This window comes from Excalfactoria chinensis, chromosome 5 (genome assembly GCF_039878825.1).
Source record: "Excalfactoria chinensis isolate bCotChi1 chromosome 5, bCotChi1.hap2, whole genome shotgun sequence".
NCBI classification, from domain to species: Eukaryota; Metazoa; Chordata; class Aves; order Galliformes; family Phasianidae; genus Excalfactoria; species Excalfactoria chinensis.
Window position 1 is genome coordinate 15,565,835 of NC_092829.1, and position 22,997 is coordinate 15,588,831.

A 22,997-nucleotide genomic window follows, 5' to 3' on the forward strand; every position below is an offset into this window, starting at 1 on the left:
TTTGCGGCCAGTGCAGGGCCTGAGGCTGTTTCCTGGTGGAGCCTGGGCAGGGAGGGGTTCACACATCTCACACGTCTGAGCCTTGTAACCTTGCTGCTGGTTCATTTTCGGGAGGGACAGAATATATTACAGAGCCAAAATCTCATGGGCAAATATTAAGTCCTAGCACCTGCTGGATGGAGCCCACAGGCTGCAACCTTCTGTCTCCTCCAATGTTTGCATTTTCCTCCGTGTGAAAGAGCAACATGGTAAAGAATTCCTATTATTTCAAGTATTTCACCATGGTGTTATCTAGCCTAGTCTAAACAATGGTCCCGCTTGCTCTTGAGAGTTGTGCTCTGCAGGGGAAAACAGTAACAAATGTTGTTATTCCCAACCTGTTCTCCCCACCACAGGGACGCAGATATTTGTGATGTAAAGTGGCAGCGTGCTCCTAGAAGCATCAATCCAGACACATATTAGCTGGAAAAAGAGAGAAAGAGTTGTCCCCCTTGTCATGTTCCAAACTGATCCACACAGAGAAAGATCCATGCTGTGATGCTCCTGTCCTGCATGTGCCATTTCTCAGTGCAGGAAGTGGATCACATCCCAGGCTCTGGGAATGTGTGGAATGTGTCACTCGCCCCATTGCCTTAAAAACAGTAAGTCTCTAAAACCCACTAAAAGCTGTAATTCTGCAAAAGCTGCAGCTGTGGCAATTATTTTCGTATTCACTGACCAACTGGAGGAACCAGGCTGTGAACACCCTGACTCTACTGGGAAATGGCTGGAGAGCCAGACCAGACCCGGATGTCCAAATACAGCCAACCTTCAGCCCGAATACCGATAGCACAGCTAATCCTGACTTAATTTACGGCAGCCTGAACCTGAATGTGAACTTACCCACTGTATTACCAGAGATCTGAACCTGGATTTGGCTCCCGAATAGCTTGGGTCTAGGTCTTGAAATTACCCAGTTGTTGGCTGCAGTCTGCTCTGGAGCTGGAGATTTATTTCTCCAGGAGGCAGGAAAACACGTTATGTTGCCAAACTACTTCCAGTCTTTTCCAGAATTACAAGTCAGGGGATGGTGGGTAAGTCTTGTGATTTTCATCCTACAATCTAAACCAGATGGGCTACTCTCCCAGCATAAATATTTAAGCAAAGAAAAGCAAAAAAAAACTGGCAGAAAAAGTTCAGTTTCCTAATTAATTGCATTATTATGACTTGCACTATTTAACAGGATGCGCATAAAGCTGGTTTACGAGATAGTTTGATCACCTCCTTTGATTCATCTCAATAAAATCTGGGATTTTTGTTTTCTCAGGGATAATGAAGTAACTGTAGAATAATAAAGTGGCTGTGCTTATTGGAAACAGAAAGCTCTCAGCTTTCAGAAGAAAAGATCCTCTTGGTGAGGCTGATGCTATATTAATCCAAACATACAAATAGGTGGAGGTGATCCAGAAAGCCTGTGTTAATAACATCAGCCCAGGTGAGGTTAACAAGGCAGAGCATGGGCTGTAGGATGTGAGGATAGGGTGAAGAGAAAATCTGTGCTAGGTTTTCTGGTCCCCATCCTGGCAGATTAGCCAGCGGGCTTCTGCTCAGCACTGCATCCCCATTGCTTGTGTCAAGTATTTGGAATAAGAACTTTGAGGTTTCCCTTTTGGAGAAGCGTGGTGAAGATACAAAGCATGAGAGCTGTCTTCCATGTGGAAGAGCTGTGCGGGAGACCCTGAATGTGGGTGGTTCAGTTGCTGTTAGTGGCAATGAGAGATGATTTATCTGCACCAGACCTGGAGGCACAGATGCTGAACCGGCAAACCTAAAGGACAGGGGATGTGGGACAGGGAGGGTGGGAGAGCAGAGTGGGGAATGGGTGCCAATACGAGTGTGGAGTGGAAGAAGCATTATTTGGCCTCGGGCTAGACCTAGAATGGCCAGAAAGACTGCATCCTACTGGCTGCACCCAAAATAGTGCCCATAACTGCTGAGCGTGCTTCCGGATGCTGAATCAAAGAACAGGAAAGAGAGAAGTGGTTTTGCAGTATAAATATGCATCACAGAGCACCCTGCTTTCCCAGCAGTCCCCTCAGACAGGTACACAGGATGAAGCTTGGCAGTACCAGAACAGCTTTATGAATGTCTTCTTGTAGTTTTACTTTATTCTAAAATCTCCCTTGGTCATTGCTGAATAGTCATCAGTCTTCTTCCCTCTGGTGGCACAGCGTGTGCTGTGTTGGATCTCAGTTCCACGGGGTTAACAGAAATCCTTCCCTTATTTTTTTCCTTTCAGTCTTTCAGCGTTTCTGCCACTGAAGATCCTCTTCTCCGGCCTCGAGTCAAAAAATCTTTGTGGCAGATTTGGCATTGCCTGTAATAATTTATGAACGTGATGTGTTGACATGTTTACTGTGTGCATACATTGAGCTACTTCAATCGCTGGCTTGTCAGGAAGTGTACCCAGGAGAGAACAGATGAATCCAGGCATGTGGTTTGGAGGAAACACTGGGGAGCTGAAGCAAAAGTGCCCTTTGCTGTGACATTTTGGCTGTGTCCCTGCTGGGCTCACGGGAGAGGTTTCCCTGGGAGGACATGGGTGCCCCGGAGAATTCGCAGTGAACCATTTAAATGGAGACTTTGGAGAGCAAGGACCCAAAAGGGAATGAAAGTGCTCAGATCTACAGGTATCTAATTCAGTACGTGTTGGCAAAACTGCAAGATAAAGTGGATGAGGGATATTTTTTTAACCGCCGTTCCTTATTTCAGTGGTTAAATGGCTCTTCTGTTTTATTAATATCATTTGGGTTGTACAAGAGAGCTCAGTGCTTCTGTTCCCATGTCCATGTGGGAGAGTGGTGATTGTGCTGGGTAGGCCGGCTGAAGTTTGGCAAAGTCTGCCTGTAGGAAGGGGAGAGCTTGAGGTCTGGCAAAAGCAGAAGGGAAGACAGACAGACCACTGACAGCTGAGATCCAGCAGTAACCATAACAATACCATCATCTTTCTTAAAAGTCCCAGCATGTAATTCTACTAATGACTTTTATTAAACATTTAAGCCTTAGCTTTCAAGTGATTCGTATTTGTTACAAAGCACCATCCCATTAACACAAAGTACAAGCCGAAACAAAGTTAATGAGCCCTAATGCTTGCCGGATAATTCAAAGTTTGAGTGATATTAACAAAAATAAAATAAGGAAGAAATCTATTTCCGCTGTCCACCAGAGAACTTGAGTTTTATCTTCTGGTTCATAAAAACAAATCTATTGCTCAAGTGGCTCTTACACTGTTATTAAAGTTGTTCCAGAACACATAGATGTGCATAATTAAGTGCCCCTTTGTTACATAAGGGCCTGCCTGGCTGCTCATAGGGAATGCGAGGGGCCTATATTCATGACATCAAAGAGAATGGCATTACCCTTGTGCTTCACTATGGTAGCTGGGGTTGGTCCCGTGTGGTGCCCAGGACACAGCACTGTCAGCAGGAGCTGGGCTCTGTGCTCCTGGAGGCAACAGGAACATGGACCAAAGCGTACGTGAATGTTTGTCTTATGGAAATGTTCAACAGAGCTCAGATCAGACATCCAAAACACTGAGGAAATACAAGAAGTCATTACATGTCTGAGAGTGTAGACTGAGATATTTTTAATTGTCTGTTTTTTCAGTCGGATACTAACGGCAAATGGGGAAATGGAGTAAAAATCACCTGTATCTCCCTACCCTTGAAAGCCTGTGATGTTCCGAGCGCTGCCAGTTTTATCTGTGTATTCCACTGACTAAAAACAAGGAACAGAAAAGGGATAGCAGTGAAGCTGTAAGGTGCTGTTTTGGAAGGGATGAACAAGCACTGTATAGTGACCAATTTCTACCAGAGTTATGTTCCTTGTAAGAGGGCTCCCATGAAGCAGATATTAGCCCTGTGGGTTTCCCAGCCAGCACAGTCCTGGCAAACAACTTTGGAGGTGAAAAAGGGAAGGGATAATGCCACTGCAGTGCCCATCTGCAGCAGCGTCTGGCTTTACCCCTTGGTGAATATGGCATGCTACCACAAGGCCTTACAGGGCCACAGCCACTGTGTAGGGGCAGCCATTCTCCTTATGGAACTGGAGTGATCCCTATGGTGAAGACCCCACTGCAGATATTTGCCCTTTGGTAGGAGAGGAGGCCCTTGCACCACAGGGCCATGGGCTGGGGAAGCACAGGAGCTGCTAGGTTGGCAGCTTCCTAGGAGAGCAAGGCTTAATACAAAATGTGAAAGGGAATTAGGCAAAATGGGCAAACTTGGACATGGGAGAATGTCCTGCAGCATAAATCATAAATTCTCCCCCATTTGGAAAGAGGTAAGAATTTCATCTTCATTAATTTCAGCTGGCAGATACTGATAACAAAGCGGCCCTCTGTGTGAGAGAGCAGGGATCACTGAGGCTGATGCAAGGAGACAAGATGCACTTGGAGACAGAGGAAAAATACAGTGCTGAGAAAGTTTCCACTATTAATATTTTTCCCTTGCAAATGTGGGTCTCCTAAAACACTCCTTTCTTTAGGAAGGCTCCAAATGAAGAGGAGGTGGGAAGTAAAGTTACAAAGCACTTAAGAAAGCCTCAAATACGTGAGTGGGAGGAAGGAGGAAGGAATGAAAGAATAATGAAGCCCGTCTCACTGGGAGCAGTCGGAGGCAGGGAAACACTCATACGTGTGCCTGCACTCTGCAGGAACTTGGGCTGAGGTCTCAGACTGCTGTAGTTGGTATGGCTGCGGCACTGCCCCCTGGCAAATCAGGCTGCCCAGGGCTCCATCCAACCTGCCTTTGAATGCCTCCAGGGATAGGGCACCCACAGCTTCTCTGTGGATTCTGTCCTGTGCCAGCGCCTCACTGTCCTCTGAGTAAACAATTTCCACCCAACATCTTATGGAAATGTTACCCCTTTCAGTTTGCAGCTATTCCCCAAGTCACTCTCCCTCCAGCTTATAGCAGTGGGAAGCCACAGTGAGGTCTCTCCGGTGCGTTCCCTTCCCCAGGCTGACCAAGGCCGGCTCCCTCAGCAGGTCTTTGCAGGTGAGGTGCTCCAGCCCTCTGATCATCTTCGTGCCCTCCTCTGGACCCGCCCCAACAGCTCCATGTCCTTGTGCTGGAGGTCCCAGGCCTGGACAGAGAACTCCAGGTGGGGCCTCAAGAGGGCAGAGCAGAGGGGTCAATCCCCTCCCTCTCCCTGCAGCCACCCCTCTGTTGATGCAGCCCAGGATTCTGTTGGCCTTCTGCCCTGACCCGAGTGCAATACCTTGCACTTGAGCTCTTTAAAACTCATTACGGTTCCCGGTGTGCCCACTTTTGAATGTGCCCGGGTCCCTCTGGGCGGCATCCCTTCGTTCCGTGGTGCCAGCTCAGCTTGGCGTCAGCAGCAAACTTGCTGAGTGCACTCAGTCCCACTGTCCATGTCACCGATGGAGAGCACCGATCTCGAGACGAATCTCCGGGAGGACACCATTCCCAGGCGGCCCCACCTGGACACGGGGCGGGCGGCAGCAGGGCGGGGAGCGGAGCGGAGCTGAGCGGAGCGGAGCTGGGCGGGGCGGGCGGGCGGCGCTAGGGCCCGGCGGGGCGCGACGCCGCCGGCGGCTGGAGGAGGAGGCGGTGCAGGCGGGGCCGGCAGGCGGCGGCGCGGGCTGCGGTGCCTCCCGCCGCGGGGCGCGGAGCGGGGCAGCCGCGGGGAGCAGCCAGCCCACCCCGCGGCGGCAGGAGCGAGGGGCGGCTGCCGGGAGGAAGAGGACGAGGTAAGGGCGGCGGCGTCGCGGGGCTACCGGCGAACCCCGGGACAGGGCGGCGGTCGGCGGCGACGACGAGCCGGGGCCAAACTTCTGGGGCCGCCGCGAGTTCCGGGGGCCGCCCCGCGGGGTTCCGCGGCTGCCGGGCTCCGGGGGGGCTGCGCGGCGCGCGGGCTCTGCCCGGGGTCGGGTCCCGTGGCGGCGGGGGCGCAGCCCGAGGCGCCCCGCGCCCCCCGCCGTCCGCGCGCGGTGAAGGGCGCCGCCGGGGCGGCCCGGCCGGGGGCGCGGCGTGCTGGCGCTGTCGCCGCTGTCGGCGCTGCCCGTGCCCGGCTCTTCCCCCGCGCTCGGCTCTCGGCGGGGCCGCTTCCGACCCGGCGGGAGTTGCTTCGAGTTCGCGGCTTCAAAGAGTGTGCGCGCGTCACCGCCGCCCGGGGAGGGGTTTCCCGTAACCCCGCGGCAGCTGCCGGCTTTGCGCTCGCAGCGGTGCGCCCGTGCCGCGCGGCGCTGCCCTCTTCGGCCAAACTTCCGTGGCGGCGTTGGGGCCGTCCCAGCGGCGTTGCGCTGCCGGCCCGCGGCTCTCCGGGGCGCTGTGCTTCGGGGCGGACCCTGAACGAACGCGAGCGGAACGAGGTCGTGCGAGAATAAACGATCGCCGCGTCTCTGTGGGCGCGCTGAACGGCCCGGCGGGGTGCCGGTTTCCCGCAGCGTGCTCCTTACCGGCGGGGAGCGTGAAACGGCGCTCGCTTTGGCGGCCCCGAAGGTGGGGCCCCGTCCCGCGCCCCCGAGCGGCCCTCGTGTTCGGGGCGGCCGTCCCGGGAGCTGCGAGAGCTGTAAACACTGCGCTGATTGGCTCAGAAATTTAGACACGGGAAGCGGATGGTATCTAATAACAGACAAGTGGAGACAGTGTTGTCATGGAAACTGAGAAGACTCCCCCCATTTATAAAAAGAAGAAGAAAAAAAAAAAAAAAAAAAAAAAAGCAAAAAGTCTGCATATCATCAGAAATGCCCGCAGAACGCGTTGGCTTCTCTTGCCGTTCCCACAGCATCTGTTGAAACCCGAGAAGGTGCCTGTCAAACCAAGGTCATCCTGCAGCCAGCCGCACCGCACGCCCTGCCGCCCGCCGGCCCGGCCCGGGCTGCGCCGAGGGGGAGTGGGCAGCGCCCGGCGGGGCGGCCCCGCGTGTAGCGAGCGGCCTCGGGGCGGGCAGCGCCCTTTGTTCCTCCCCACGGCAAGATGATATGAAGGCGGAACGGTGCGAAGCCGCGTGTTGGGGCTGCTTCGCCGCTCCGACCTCACCTGGGAGAGATGGGAAGCGGGGGGTTATGGGCAGCCCCGTGCCGTTGGTTTTGGTATAAAATCGCCTGTTGGTTGTGGAGTGCTGTTTGAGGACAGAACTGTAGGTAGGAGAATAACGCGTACTTCGTTATGTACGAGAGCGGTGTGAGAAAACAGGGCTGTTATTTTGGGCAATTAAAGTTTTACTTCTTTGGACTATTGAGAGTTCGTTGTGTATGGAAGGAGAGGAATTTTGCTTCAGAGCAGCACAGAGGTGTTCCCCGGCAGACTCCCAAGAAAGGCTGCGGTGCATCTGCTTATTTCCTTGTGCAGGGGCTGGTTTCTGGTGTCCTTGATGAAGACGTCTCAGAGCGTCCGCTGCATTTTTCTCCCAAACATTTCATTTCCTTGCTCCTTTCCATCCTCACTTTGCAGTGAGAGAGAGGAGTACCTGAGTGCTTCATCACAGGGCAAAGCATTGCTTTGAAATCTCCAGCAACCACTACTGCTCTCTGTGTACTTTGCTTGCGGATTCCCCTTTCTGTGTTATTGGGCAATCAAGTGGTACGGAGCAGAGCAGATGCTGCAGGGTATCTCTCCTCAGCCTCCCCTGGGGAAGGGGCTGGCACTGTCCCTATATGTGGGCAAGCACCTAGGGGGCTGCACCTCTCCTCCCTCTGGACAGGTGTTGCTCAGAGTCATCTTGGAGCATGCATAGAGAAAGCCTGGCATTGGAGACAAAGTGGGCTTGCTTCTAGGATGAATTTCCTGTTGTCGGGTGCATCCTTATCTGCAGGAAGTGCGTCGGCTGCTTGTTTTCCAAGTGAAGGAAGCAGATGGGATTGGGTGCTCTTTGGATTTACCCTTGGTGGTCCTTGAGGTCTCTGCTGCTGTATTTGGCTCTAATGGTTGTAGTCAGAGAAAGTCCTGCAGTGCCAGCCATTACCAAGCAAAACGCAAGGAGTGAAGTTCTTGTGCTGTTGTCTGCTCTATTTATTCATTTATAATTTTATTATACTACCTTCCTCCCCCTCAAGCTCTCTGGGCTACATTTTCAAAACGATGCCATTTGCATTTTATACCTTTTGAGCCTAATGAATGATTTGAATATTCAGTGATTCACTGTGGATATTCACAGGTGGTTGGTTTTTTTCTCCCTTAGAAAGGAAGATCAAAAAGTGCACCAGTTATTTTTCTAACAGGAGCGATCCTTGTGCTCCTAACTGCCTTTTTTTTTTGCTGGATCATAAATCACTTTTCATAATCTTTTATTTTTTTTAAATATCCATGGAAATTGAGCATAGAAAACTGAGATGTAACACTTTGCAGGGGCTGCCCATGATTACAAATCGGTAAATGACTCCATAATTATCTGGGGCTGGGTGGGATGTGGAGGGGGGAAGGCCCAGGCAGACAGTGAGGCTGTGGCTTGGGTTGCTGTGTACCTGCAGGTGGGGAGATTTGGGGAAATAAGCACCAGTTCTCTGCTGTCAGCTCACAATGGAGTATTTATGGTGTTAGTCTGAACTTCTATGGAGGGTTTTGGGAGTGGGAAGTATGGAACAGTTGCATAAACTCGTAAGGAGCTGCTCAACTTGCTTCACATCATGATTTTTGATGTGATGTATTGTGGGGGTGGGGACTGTGGCTGCAGAAGGGGCTGCTTGAGCTGAAGACTCTCCAGTGGGGCTGGAGTGGGGTTGTCCTGCTCAGTGATGGAATTTGCCAGTTCATGACTTGAGATGTAACGCAGTGCAGCACGGCCTTGGCCGGCAGCTTGAAGTATGTCTGTGAAACTGCATTTGCCTTGTTAACTACTGCTGTGACCAAGCCAAAGTCAGACTGTAACAAGAATAATAATGATAAAAAGGAATCTGATAAAGCGGCGTTTTCTTGTAAAATGTAAAAATTATGGCTGTGTTTTTTCAGAAGTGATCAGCTGGTTCTGGGAAACCAGCGTGAAGCTCTGTAAGGAGAAGCAGTGCTCAGAGGATGGCTCTTCCATAGGGTTGGAAGTCCTACTTTGCTTAAGGTTCCAGTCAGGAGCCAAGGCAACCTGGAGCCCGACTGCCTTCCCTATAAGGCTCAGTACCTTTGCTGGGGCCTGAGGCCTGCCCTTTGGCTGCCTGTGCAGCCCAGGGAGGAGCCAGGCACCCCATGGTTGGGCACAGAGTGTGGGATGGCCTGTGCTGGAAGTGCCTGCTGATGGGCACAGGTGGTGGGTAGAGCTCAGTGAGACTTTTAGATAGTTTGAGCTGCATGGGGATGCCCTGGTGTTAGCCCAGCTGCTGCTGGCCATCTGTTATCACTTACCTCTGTGCTTTGTGCTGAGGTGGGGACACTGAGTGCTCAGGGGTGGTCTCTGATTGGGGGTGCTGCTCTCTTGTTTTCTCTTTTTCTCTGAGCATAAGAATCACTTCTTGTGTTTGCAATCAAGCAGTGGGAGCGGTTCCCTGGCTTCAGCTGTAGTGCTCCTGGGTATGAGCAGGAGGTTGCGGGTAAGCCCTGCAAGCCTGTTAGTGACAGATGAATAGCTTGGGCCTTCCTTGGGTCCTGTCTGCACCTTGGGTGCTGTGTGATTAAAAGACAATAGCAGCCTTCCTCCAGCACCCCTCAGTTATCTACCAAAGAGCCTGGCACTGTGGGCTTCCCTTGATGGGGATGTGGCTAGTGCAGCATGGCAGCAACCCTGGCCTGCTGCCTCACGGATGTGGGTGATGCACACAAAGGGTGGGTTACGTGTGTGGAAAGCACTCCTAAACCTCTCGAGTTAACTGTCAGGAAGGGGTGTGCACAGGCTACCTCTTTGGTGCCTGCTGGCACTCAACCTCTCGTGGCAGCAGCCTCCTTTGGTCTGACCTTGATGAGTGCGGCCATGCAGCACTCAGGGTGCTGTTTTGGGGCTGCTTTCTTGCTGCCTTCTGTGCACCAGTAACACCTAGCAGCCTCTTGGAGCTCACACTCATTTCCTCTCAAATGATGTACAGCTTCTGCTCATCAGAGTGGGGGACTGGTCTCCATAGCCCTTTGGAGTGGTGTGGGCTCAGGTGTGGATCTCCATTAAACTCACTTATTGCCTGGAGTGATAGGACAGACTGGAGGTAAGGCTTCCACTTAATTCTCTGTGTGTCACCAGGCAGTCTCTTTTCCTTGATCAAGAGTACACCCTCTTCCTGAGCAAGGCCAGACCCACAGGCCTGCACCGTGCCATCCCTGTGGGGGGATCTTCCCACTGCCCATTCATGGCCACCAGCCTCACCCTGAGGAGAAGCAGAGGCACGAGGGGGTGGGAGTGAGCTGAAGTCCTCTCCCAGAACTGGGTTAAATCTTGCTGTGCCCCAAACTCCCGCTTGTTTCCATAAGGATTTTACAGTAGATCATTTGCAGCAGCCACCCAATTAATATGCTAATTTTAACAGCCGATTTTGTAAGGCTTTTTATTTTTTTGTGTGTTGAAGGTGGAGAAGGGATCCAAATGTTTTGATCCTATTTTTATCATTATCTTCACTGGGTTTTTCTCACTCTGCGCTGTGCAGAGAGGAACAAAATTTTAATAATTCACTAATACACTTTCACTTCATTAACATTTCATCATTCTGGCATTGTGCGTGTGGTGAACTCCTTAGTACTCTCGTTAAGGGCCTGATTGTGGCCCTGTAGTCTGACACCTCTCCAGGAGCAGAAAAACCCAAATGCAGGTATGGGTCTGATTTCCAGAAAGGGTTTTTACAAATGGGAAACATGCATGCAAAGGTAGCAGTGGTTATGTAGAGACACTGGCTGCCAGGCTCTGAGCCTTTGCAAGACCTACTGATGTGATCTGGAAAGCATAAAGGCCTTATTACAGTATTGTTCACATCAGTTTATGCTATGACATGTTTGGTTTAAGGCAGTGAGGTTGATAGCTGGACTCTATGATCTGTAAGTTGTTTTCTGATGTAGATGTCTATATGAGTCTGAGTTATGCAATGTGTGTTCAGGAGGCAGGAGAAGCCCAGCACAGCTGGAGGTGGGTAGAAAACTTCTGAGTTGCAGGGGCTAAAGAATGAAGGGCCAGCTGGGATCTTCAGGGAGTGACATGTCAAAGAGAGTGTGGATCAGTTACAAATGCGGGAGGTGCTGGGAGTTTTTATCTGTGCTCTTAGAAGCAGTGGAGCATAAGCTGCCTTGTAAGTGGTTATGATGCTGCTGAAATATGTGGAATTACTCTGATTTACACTACCTGGAAGTCTGTGCAGAAGTATCCCAAAAAGAGGAAGTATATGAAGTAAAGAATAGCTGAAAGAGGTTATAGACCTGAGCGGCAGGGTGAGTGAAAGTTTGTTGAGAAGTGACAGGGAATGGGGACATGGGGAGCATTGGTGGGAAGGATCAGAGAGCCCAAAGCTGTTGTTTCAGGACTGTGAGGGCCAGAAGATAGCATCTCATGGAGCTACTGCAGGGCAAAGTGTCAGCCAGGATGGAGGAACAGCACAAACTTAGCAAATAGTATTTGGAGTTGAGAAAGGGAATGGCATGGTGTTCTTCAGAGGCAGGAGCTGTGAATAATTATGTGGGCCTTGAACCCCTTATCAAGGGGATAGATAATTCCTCAGTGCTAGCAGTGAAGGCTTATTTATTTATTTATTTTTATACCAGCTAGTCAGTGTTATCTTCCATCAAGGGGCTCCGTGACACGGCCATTGCTATGCTGCTGATAATAGTATCAGTGTTGCCCAGTTGCTCATCCTCCGTAGGAGCATTACATCCCACGCTAATGGACTCTGCCTGCTCCCTGCATTGTTTTGCACTGTTTATTCACCTTTCCTTCTTCTCGCCTTTTTGTGTGAGTTTCTTTCTGCTCAGATGAAGACGGCTCTTTGTGGTGTGATGTGGGCAGCTCAGGAATCCTTTTGCAATCTGGAGCAGTTTTTGTTCTTTTTATTAGTATTTTATTTTATTTTTTTTTTTAATTTATTCTGAATTTGTTTGCAGTCTTACTACTATCAGAGACTGTTTCATGTCTGGATAAGAGCTGGGCCAGCAGAACAGTGAGGACTCTGTGTGCCTCGCTCTGTCCTAGGCGTGGTGTGGAAAAAAGATGTTTTTCCTGACCCTTGGAAACCTACAGCCCGAATAAAGCATTGGGAGCAGAAATTGCACCAGTGCAGAAGTCCCCATGCCGGTATAATTGTTTGCCTTGCTTTCATGTTTCATGCACTTCTAAGTTCTTGTTGTCTGTTAGTTATATATGAAGATAGGGGAGATTTGGAGAGTACTTACGGAATTATTGACATTTCTTTAGCAGCTGCTGCTAACCTGCCTACGTTCAGCAGATTTTATACTGTCAAAAACAGTTTCAGCGCATGAATGAATGGGCAGGGAGCCACATGAATATTGATCAATATAGACAGAAACCACCCTCCCATTTCTTGCTCAGACAAAACAATGATGATAAAAAAAAAGGCAGCAGGAGTCAGCCCACACCTTGCTTTACTTTAAAAATAGAACTTTGTTTTGATGGAGTCCCCCAGATGGTAGAGCTGGGATCAAGCTTTTCTTTCCAAACCCAGAAAACAGCAGTTCCAGCCCGGGTGCCAGAAGATGGTCTGCCGCATCTCTGAGCAGGGAAGTGGCTTGGCTTCTGCGGGCATTGAAGCCAGCAGAGTGGCACTTTGCAGAACCCTGCCAGCCTTCCTCTGGTTCCAGCGTGGGAACAAGTGCTGGCTAAAAATGAAGCCTGTTCCACTTCATGCCAAAGTCTATGGACTCTTCCTTTTTTGGCTGATATCTGTGAAAAATTAGCTTAAGTGAATATCTTAGCATTTGAGCAGGGTAGATGGTTCGTATTTAAAGTCCACCTTTTGTGCATTTGTGGGGAACTCCCATGGGATACAGTGGCACTTGCATCTGATTTTATGAATGCAAGGCTTGGTGCTCCACTGCTATCATTGATACAGTGATAACGGTTATTATCCATTTGTATTCCAGTCATAGGTAAACGGTGTTAATATTTTGCTCTTCCCCAGACAGCCTCGCTCTCTCAAGCACATTCTCCGTTGATATGCATGGTGATTTATGTCAGCATTCCCATGTGCCAGTGTGAGTGATGCACGTAAGGCTCTTTGGAGCCAGCAGACGGGGTGACCTCTTCATACACACTGATACATTGCAGCATAGATTTATACTGCTGTAACTGTGAAATCTATATCTTGTTATGAACAACATGCAGTCCATTAATTCTCTGTGCAAAATTCAACAGTTCTTCCAGGCAAGCCAGGAACAGAGAACCAGTTCAGTCCTCTGGACACAGAGTTTTGGCCTTCACTGGTGTGCAGACCCGTAAGCCTGAGCACTCATCTCTACCTCTGATGGTTACTGGAGCGAGTGGAGATGGGTTGTCAGTGTGTTTCTTTCTTGTAGCAGTTATCTCTGGTGTCTGATGGCCAAACTCGGGTAGCAGCCTTTTCCCCTGGCAGCGTGCTCACCATGTCCCTTTCTTGGCTGTCTTGCACTATGGAATTCCAGGAAGCTGGTTGCCTTTATGTTTAAATTTAACAGTTAATGAGGAGATGCAGACATGGACAGCAGGATGATCGAAGTCTTCGTCACAGATAATGAAGCTAACCGTCTTCCCCTAAAATGCTTTAGTTTTAGCCTAAAGAACTGCTTCACCTGTGAGCTGCAGAAGGAAGCGTGGTTAGATGATGGAAGTAATCTATAATGCATTAATTACCACTGCCAGTAGTCATCTTTCATTCTTAAAGCAACTTTGTGACAGAAGCCACAAAAGAGATTCCTGTCCTACTTACCTTGTGTAAAGTGACTCAGCTGTGCTGAAGCCAGGGTTGGATAGCTGGGTAGAAGGCAGTTTCCTTTTTTCGCTACAAAGCCTGAATGCAACGTTGTTTTATTTCTGCTCATTAAAGTAAATAACACAGCAAGTGTATTTTGAAGTCAAGTATTTCCGGGATTTCTATATGTTAAATAACTGTAAACAAACTTTGTAGTCACTCTATAGAGCTTCCTGATATATCATTTTGATCTACCTTCCATCTATTACGTTTTATCTGCCTGCAAAATCCATTTCTAATTCTGGCCATATCTGCTTTGCGATCGCTTGCCAGAAATCTATTCCCAGGTTTCTCCTTATTTTAGTGAAATATCTCTGCTTCAGCACCTTTCCCAAGGTGGCTGATCTAATCATGGCACTATCAGTTATCGCTTCTCATTTCCTTTGCTAGCTCTGTCAAATGCAATGCACAACCTAACAAAATGGCATTCAAATACTCCTAGTGACCACTGCTATTTCCCTCTCCTTCGCTTGGTACAACTGGAACTGCATGTGGCAGTTCACGTTCTTCAGTGCACGTCCTTCACTCCAGGAAGATGGCTTGTGAGGAGCGAGTGCTGTGAGCAGAGCTTACACTGAGCAGGTGCCATAGGTGCCTCTGTCTGTGTTGTCCATCTGGCTGTTAGATCCTACAGCTGCTTTTCCCAGGTGGAGGAAGGCAGTGTTTTGTTCCTTGAGAGAGCCACCAGCCCTCCTTTGTGCCTGCTGATGGCTGCAGGGTGCCCCAGGAGCTCTCCCCCATGGGGGGGTTGCTGAGACAGGTTCTGGGCATCCTGAAGTGGTCACTTTCAGTACATCTCAACATCAAGGACAGAGGCTAATGGCTGGAAAAGCAGTTCGTTGCTGTGTTTTATTCCTAGCTATTTCTTCGCTGTAGGAAGGTAGAGAAATCTGTGGTAAAATAATAATTAAATGCTGACAGTACTAAATTTCCACCCAGCGTGAGTTGGCAGCAGTTGCAAACCAAAACATTAGGTCGTTAAAGAAAGAAAAAACTGATTAAATACCTCTGTGTGCTTTTCTGATTAGCTATTCTTAAAAAGAGCATGTGGCTATAATAGAAGGCTGTACTTGACAGCAGCAATTGCTTTTTTGGGGAAAGGTAAAATTCTCCAGTTCTACTGTGTGCGTATACATATATGTATGTTAGAAGGAATTTCTTGCTGATCTTCGCTATGGGCATTTATATCTTAGTAATCATCCATTTTTAAAAAGCACCATGTAATCTCCCCACCAGGAAATATGTGCAGTGCCCTCAATATTGCATTTCTGGAGTGAAGAGTTATCAATGAGTAATGTGCTCGGGCGTGGTTTGGTCTCCTTTCTTTACAGAGCTGACTTCATACTACAGAGCCCCATGGCCATGGCAAACCTTGCTGTAGCACTGGTGATCTTAAAGTACTGCCAGGCTTGTGACTAGGCTGTGCTGTGTACCCTGTGGATGCATGCATAAATGGATTAAAATGGTAAAAAGGGTCAGGAGGTACATTTGTAGGTTACTGCTTTTTACCACATTTTGATGTGCTCCAACGTGTGAGCTCCATTGCAGTGTTTCAGGGGCTGATAATACCCGGAGCTGCTCCTGGATCCTCTGTAGGGGATGCTGCTGGTTGTAGTGAGGATCCAGTGTTGGTGGGGATGGTGACAGTGGTGCTGTGGGAAGGCTGTGGCTGCTGCTGGACCTGCAGGAGATGCAGGAGCAGGTGTGAGAACTGTCTGGGGGCATTTTGAGTTAATATGTGTTATAAATGAAGCCCTGGTGTTATGGATAAGCCTGCCAGCATCCTGACTGATGTCAGCTGGGGTGCTAAGCAGCCATCCATGTGTGCCAGGAGCGCCTCTGAAACATCTGTGAGATTCATGGCCAAAATGTGCTTGCAAACATATCCCAGGTGTGGGAGATGTCCAGGCCTGTGTAGCTCCTGCTCCTGGCATATCAGACTGCTTATCCCATGTCATCCCTACAGGGTCATCCATTCCCTCCCCCCTCCTTGTCCTTTCCTCTACCTGCATGTAAGAAACTGAGGAACAGGGAGATTGAGAAAGTAGTTTTCTCAACTATTGCAGACTGTTTTGTTGTCTGAAGGTGTGCCTGAGTGTAACACAGCATTTTATTGTAGTGATGTATTCCTGTCTGCACTCAGAGGTTGCGGGTGGTCAGTGGTCTTACAGACATTACTTCTGCCCTGGAAAGGTTTGTCTGAGGGGGATTGGAAGGAGGCTCAGCCCATGTGGTTACAGATTTACTCAGCATTTTTATTAGACTCTCCTTCAGGCAACTGGGATATTTGTTTTTCCTCTGGGAGCAGTATTAGGTACGTTGTTGGTTTTTGTTTTTGTTTTTTTCTTTGCTATTTGTTCCAGAAAGCAATTTCTCAGGAAGAGTCATTCTGGTTTAATCTCCAGATTATCTGTTTGTTTGTTTGTTTTTCCCCAGGATAAAGCAGCTGAATAATCAGCTAACCCTGATGCAGTCAGACTTGAGGGCTACGTGTGGGCATCTGTATAGGGATTCAGATCAGGAGAGTGCTGTTTGATCTGTATAGTTTGAGCATGAGCATGGTAGTTTGGGAGCCTGGCTGCTGTGCAGGATGATTTGAGCCCTCTGGAGAAATCTCCAATTTGAAAAGCTGAGCAAAAGGTGTGTTTGTGCAGTTGTCATAATGGTTTTGCAGTATAAGAGCAGCATGTGAGAGCAGGATGATGACCATTCTCTTGAACTAAGATGTGCTCAGCGAGAGGGCTGGGCTACCACCATCCTGGCCCTGGCTGAGACAGATGGACCTGTGCCCACCAGGAGGGGCTTCCTTGGCATGAGCCTGGCCTGGCTGATGCCTTCTTCCATGACGGGCAGTGGGGAGCCCCTCTGTGGGGGATGGGGGGGGGGGGGGGCAGGGGGCATCCTAGGCTTGGACCAGCCTGGGGTTGGCCACTGCAGAATTTGGCAGCTCCAAGCCATCCGGCCCTCATGTCACTTGGTTCATTGGGTCCTTGCAGTGCTAGCAGCAAGCTGGGAGAAACTATTTCTCTCCTGACATTAAAATACTTGACCCCATACAGTGCAAGGTGGCCAAGCAGTTACAGGCCATTAATCCTGAATTGCTCTTGTCAGGTGTTGTATTCATTAATCCAGGACCAAAGAGAGGTTTAGCTGTCAGTGAGGATATTGACACCCATAAGCAGCGTTTGCAGCCATGCAGACATATGCCCTCGAGTTTCATTGGTCACTCCCCCCCAAAGCTGGTGCTTTAGGTCCACCCACTAAAAGTGCCGTTGGTCCCAGCCCTTTTTCTGCGCGGTGGTGACTGACTCAGAGCCAGAGGCTCGTGGGGTCCCCTGCTGGCACCCCAAGTGGCCCCAGGTGCTGAGGGGCTGCTCCTGGGAGCTGAAGGGCTGCTCTTCATGCTGCTGGGACACAGCACAGGTCATGGCGGGTGGCACTGCTTCGATATGTACCCACTTGCTGGTTTTACTGCCTCATTCTGTGGAGGAGGAACACACCAGTCATCTGATGGCAGGAGTTCCTCTTATTCTTGGATGCTGCCCAAGGGTTATTCGTCAGAACAATAATTGCTCAAAAAAAGAAAAAAGAGGTTGAGCACCAAGACTTACAGGGTGCTTTGATATGCCAGGATGCGCTGATCGTGTGTAAGGGACATCCTTTTGCAGCTTGGATTGCTATAAAAGGCTTCAATAGCCTTTCTCTGGCAGACTGCTGGTTGCCGTAGTTGGGAGGTTGTCTGAGCGAATTCTGCAGGCTCAGTTCCACAGTACACATATTGATCTGCTGCTGCTCCCGAGGTGAAAACTGTTCATGCTTTAATACATTAAATTCAACTCCCACCGATCTGTGTGGAAGTCTTGTTTTGAAAGCAGAAGAGAAGCAGGGAGAACGTTGAGATGTTTTAACACAGCAAAAAGCATTTTCTTCCTACACAGTGCCACTTCACAGAGGGAACAGCTTCTCCTCCAGTTCTGTTTTGGTCTAGATCGCTCTCTTCTGAGATTTAAACATATGCTTATATCAGTTCCTCAGCTGGTGTGTAAGTGCTGATGTATTGCATCCATTGACGGTGTACTTGCCTCCTTTACACCTGGTGTTTTTACTCTGGCTCTTTAAAGTTAGTGGGATCCTCAGATTTTCAGCATGGTCCCTTAATGAAGCTGAACTGTGGGGGCTTTGGGAATTTTGTTCTCATGAGAAAAGCACTGACATAATCTGACATAATTGCCAGTAGAAAAATAGAAAAATTAGGGATTTATTGTCTGGAGGGCTACCAGATTTGTCGCTTCCCATGAAGTGACTGCCCCAGTTCAAGAGGTGGGGCCCTCAAAGCTCCATGTAGCTGGGCTGTGCTCAGCAGCTGTGGTACAGATGGAGTGAGATCCAGGTGTGCCAGAAGGCCGTGGGCTGGTGTTGCTGCAGGGCTCACCCTTCCCTCAGGAAACTGCCTGAAGCCTCCAGGGAGGCCCATCCTGCCCAGGCTTTGCAGATGTGGCCTCTTCTCACCCCAGACAAGGTGGGGGTTTCCAGGATCATGCAGGTGATGCTAGAGCTCAAAGCCACTGACAGGCCCTCCCTTGTCTGTGTTGGGGCCAGGATTGCTCACAAACCACTGCTCCCCTCAGCAAAGCAGTAAGGAACATGTCTGGAAGCTGTTGAGGTTACCATGCTTAGCCATGGTGGGACTTTACTTTTAGTTTTGTCCTGTTAAAGTATTTTATTTGTGTGGGTTTTTTTTTGTTTTGTCTGGTTGAAATAGCGTTTGAGGAAATAAAGTAGGGATGTTAGCTTCAAGTTAGGCCATCTGCAGAATAGATGCTAAGTATCAGGGACTGGGATGAAACCCTAATCTTAATGAAGGACCTCATGGCTTTGGAGGGTAGTGAGATCGACTACAGCAGGTTGTCCTCATCATCTCCGCTAGAGGTGCTGAATGAGACAGGAATGGAGTTCTCTAGCTTTAGTTCTCCTGGTTGTTCCAGTTGTCTTGGTTTTGTTATTTGTTTTCCCTCTAATCTAGGCATTATTAGGTTCTCCTCCTATGTCTGATGCACGCATTTTTCTGCTAATGAGGAAATGGTCACACTCCTATTTAAGTCTTTGTAAAAACAAAAGCATCTTGATTTTATTATAACTTTGGCCAGGCTTTGGGGAGGGGTAGAGTTGGACTTGTCTGTGAATAAGTGGATCGCTAAGAATTTACAAAGTGTAAAATCTTTTGAAATTTTTTTTTTTTTTCCCTATGAAAATTAAAGAGTGAAGTGTTTTTCATATGGTGCTTGGGATTTTTTTGTTGTTGTTCTTCAGTTCTGTGCTGTCGATTTTTGATCCCGCGTTGAATGGAAACAACAAGTCCCTAAATCAAATAAGATATTCTTCCGTTATTGGGACAACTCTTAAATAGAATCCCATAGGCAGATATGAATAGCTTAGTTCCATGAATATCATGGAGTTAATGTTTTATGTGGATTGATTTCATTACACAATTATTCCTCATAGCCATCTGCTCTGCTGTGACTTTGGTGTTGTTCGAATGAACATCCTTTTGCTTTGTTCGCAGGCCATTGTGATACCAGCTGGGTGCCCAAGACCTGCCGCCTTGCCAAAGTCATTCCTGTTGTTAGGGTGTGGCTATCACCCGGAACTGCAAGGATGTATCCTCGATGACTGTGGCATATGGGCTGCAACGAAAAAGGGTCATTTCACCCAGCAGGGCCCATGGCTGTGCATTGACTTCAGTTACAACACTGTGCAACAAGCAGTCATGGTAAGACTGCTTGTTACGAGCCATAGATGTATGGTCAAACATGGTAGTAGGTGCCCTTCTGCTTTCTTCTTGTTTGGTCATTCACTGTGAAGTCATGGCTAGAAGTCCTACCTTCCACAGGGGTGCTTTTTGCCTTTCTGCTATGCAGAAATTGTTGGAGTCTTCTATTTGTGGCTTGCATTGCACTGTAAACTGACAACCACTCCTCTTCTAAAAAATGGAAAATTTCTACTTAATTGCCTGGAAATAGAGAGGGGTGAATTTTTTTTTAACTAATTTTATTTTTTTTTAGCCCAACCTCTTGGTGTTACTCTTTGTGCATAGCAACTCACTCTTTTGTGCTGTTCATAATTGAAGATTTCTGAAGATTGATAATGTGAAGGAGATTAGATGAGGTCAAACTGGCTTTGATTGCCACTTTGGTCTGCAATGCTGTGCTCCTTTCACCGCAGCACAGATGAAAGAGTGTGTTTATTCCTAAAATAAATAGTACTCTGATGCTCACCTGAGTTTAGCAGTTTATCTGTGGGGAAAAAAGTTTCCTTAGAAATGACAAGGCTTTTCAAATTCTATTTTGGGTGTTTTAATTGGAGTGCACGATGAGTCCTTTGAAGTTTTATTACCTATTATGTACTTGATTCCAAATTTGCCTTTTGCAATAGCTTAAGGTTTTTTATTTGCCTCAGAATATTAACATTTCTGTTTCAAGCTTTGAAAGAGCAAACTTTCTGAGCGTGATTATGAACATTAGTTTAATACATAATCCCCACTCAGAGGTTCTTCTGTATTTCCATGTGCTTGTTTAGAGGCTTTTCAAAGGTGCTTAGCTTTAATTACCATTATGTGAGCACACAGAAGTAAGGACCCAAGAGTTTTATCAATTATTCCACTTGCAAATCAATTTTTAGATAGTCTCGGAGCTGTTCTAAGTTGAATTTACATTGAAGTATAAAGGTTTTCATCTAAATGGGATGGAGACTGTGTTGTCTCCTTATTTAAATAGTCAATGGCTATATGTTCCTTTGTCTTAATGGGGTTGCCGGCAGTGTTTTGTCTTCTGTGATATTGTTTGCTTGCAAGTATTCTCTGTACCTTGGATGTGCGAGCTTTTAGCAACTGAGACATAAATAATAGTACAGATCTATGTAGAAATGACATGTATAACTGAGTTTCTGTGGGTTCTAGTGAACTGCAAGGCCTTCAGTACTTGTGCTAGAATAGAAGAAGGGCCTTTTACTTGGAAAGGTAGAAGTGTGCCAGCAGAGCGTTGTGATTTTAGCATGTGAGTCTGTAACTGAAAGCTTGCTGCTCCTGTATCCTTCACCATCCGTGATAAGCCTCAGTGCAGTGGAAGTGCCTGCTCCAGTGTCTTACAAAAGGTCTGTGAAGTCCATGTGGGAATACAGGGTGAGTCACTGTTGAGTAAGAAGCTGGAAATGTGCTTTTAGAATGCTGCAGAGACTTGGTGTTTGGGGAAGAGCTGTCTGGTGTATCCCAGACAATTGTCAGAGAAAGCTGAGAAGACAAGTTCAACCATTTTGTGCATTACTCTGCAAAACGGAGTAGAAGGTATTTTTAAGTTCGTAGATGGTTCTGAAAGTAATGCCTTATATTTGTTTCCATGGAAACTACAACAGATACTAAGAGCACAAGAATACTATTTGATAGAGTAAATTTGCAGCTATAAAATGCTATTTTTCAAAATAGTCATCACCATGAGCTATACATTTCTGCTAGCTGTGATCAAGAGCATGAATGCCACTCTTTTAGAAGTATGTGTGGCTGTCCAGAATGTAGCTTGTCTTTCACATTGCTGTCACTGCTGCTGTAACACAGTGATCACTATGCTCACAGCCACTGTTTGGTCTCCATAAATGTTCATCAAGCAACAACAAATATCCACAGATGCCATCATTTCTGCATGGAGGAATCCAATGGCACACCTTTGCTTTATATGCTCTTCCACTTCAGGTGCCATTTTGTCGGAATGTCCCTCTGCTGCCGTCTGTCACCCAGCAACAAAACAGAATGGTGGAATATTGGTGGGAAGGTTCACCCTCCAGTGCTGTACCACTAACATCTGCCTCTGATGTTGTGGGCAAACATAATAAAATAGGAGGCATTACTTTCAGAGCAGCCCTGGTATATTCTATTTCAGAATCAATAATTAACTTCCAGAGATTGTATAGAAATACCCTGTGCTGATAGCCAAACTGTGAACAGCTTTCCAGCTCTTAAGGTAGCAAAACCAGTAGCAATGGCAGTAAGACACCACGGGCTGAAATCTGTGGAGTTAGAATTCACGTTGTCTCAGCCCTTGCTTGTCCCAGCCAGGTGCTTCAGCTGTGCATGGTGAATTTATGGTCTCTTAGATAACAAGACACATTAGTCCTCACGTGTCTATATCAAAACCAGGAACATGTTGAGTATAGAAGCCCTGCTTTGAGCTGAGCCACGAGCAGATGTCAGTCATTCCAGGGATAGGGTGTCAAGGGTTTCTGAGCCCCATGGTGCGCCATAGGATGTGCAGAGGGGAGTGCTGTCCTATGGCCCTGTCCCCACTGGCTGCCCCTCTGGTGGGTTCCCATGGTGCTGTGTCATGGCACCTGCTATTGGCCTTGGAGCAGTACATCACACGTGCCCTTGTGTGGTCATAATCCTTGAAGTTACCAGGTTCCTCTTCATACCTGCCCAAGGCCTTCAGTATTGCTTCATGCCATGGCACAGAGCTCACCCTGCTGGCGCAGTCTGTTGCCTCATCTCTCTTTGGTTCCTGTTAAGTCTGTAAGTCACGTTCTGTTTTTCCATTTTAATCGTTTTAAAAAGTAATAATTCTTAAACTTTATAAGCTTCCATTTTTACCTGGAATATTTTTGACTTAGTTCAAGTTCTCCACCTTTCTGAGACAACGCCATGCACTTGTATGTTTAGTGAAAGACGGAATGTCAGTTTTTCAATAGAAAATTCCAATTAGATTGCAACATTTAGTTTGCAGAAATCAAAAAAAGAGTCTAAGGTTGTGTTTTTTAGGTCACAGGCCCCATACAAGTTTTCAGCTTATTGTGAAAACAGCTTTTACCAGAGCTTTTTCAAAATTCTTCAGGAAAGCCAAGCATAGTTCGTAATGAGGCCCTGTTAATTTGTTCCACTTTCTATAAATGTTATCCCTACCAGTACCAGCACTGTCACTGCACTGGTGCCATTAACCATCTGCTGAGCATGCAGAACTCCTCGGGGCAGAGATCGTATCTTTGCTTTGTACTGTACAATGCGGAGTGGGTAGCTGGCACTTGAGAAACAATTAATGGTAATGCGGCTCAGCAGGGTGTTCGGCTACCGAGCTAATAAGAGTGGTATAAATGCCTGGTTGGA

General features: G+C 47.9%; 1 protein-coding gene across 6 annotated transcripts in view; it reads left to right on the plus strand.

Annotated features, from left to right (window-relative positions):
• FOXN3 (forkhead box N3) overlaps positions 1 to 22,997 on the plus strand; it is a 210,225-nt gene that overhangs the window by 22,460 nt on the left and 164,768 nt on the right. For 5 of the 6 annotated variants that reach the window (XM_072338317.1, XM_072338320.1, XM_072338321.1 and 2 more), the window contains exon 1: positions 5,628 to 5,752. The exons of the other annotated variant lie outside the window; for it this stretch is intronic. The gene's annotated coding sequence lies outside the window, so the exon portion shown is untranslated. Of the gene's footprint in view, positions 1 to 5,627; positions 5,753 to 22,997 lie in introns of those variants that run through there. 6 annotated transcript variants of the gene reach the window in all.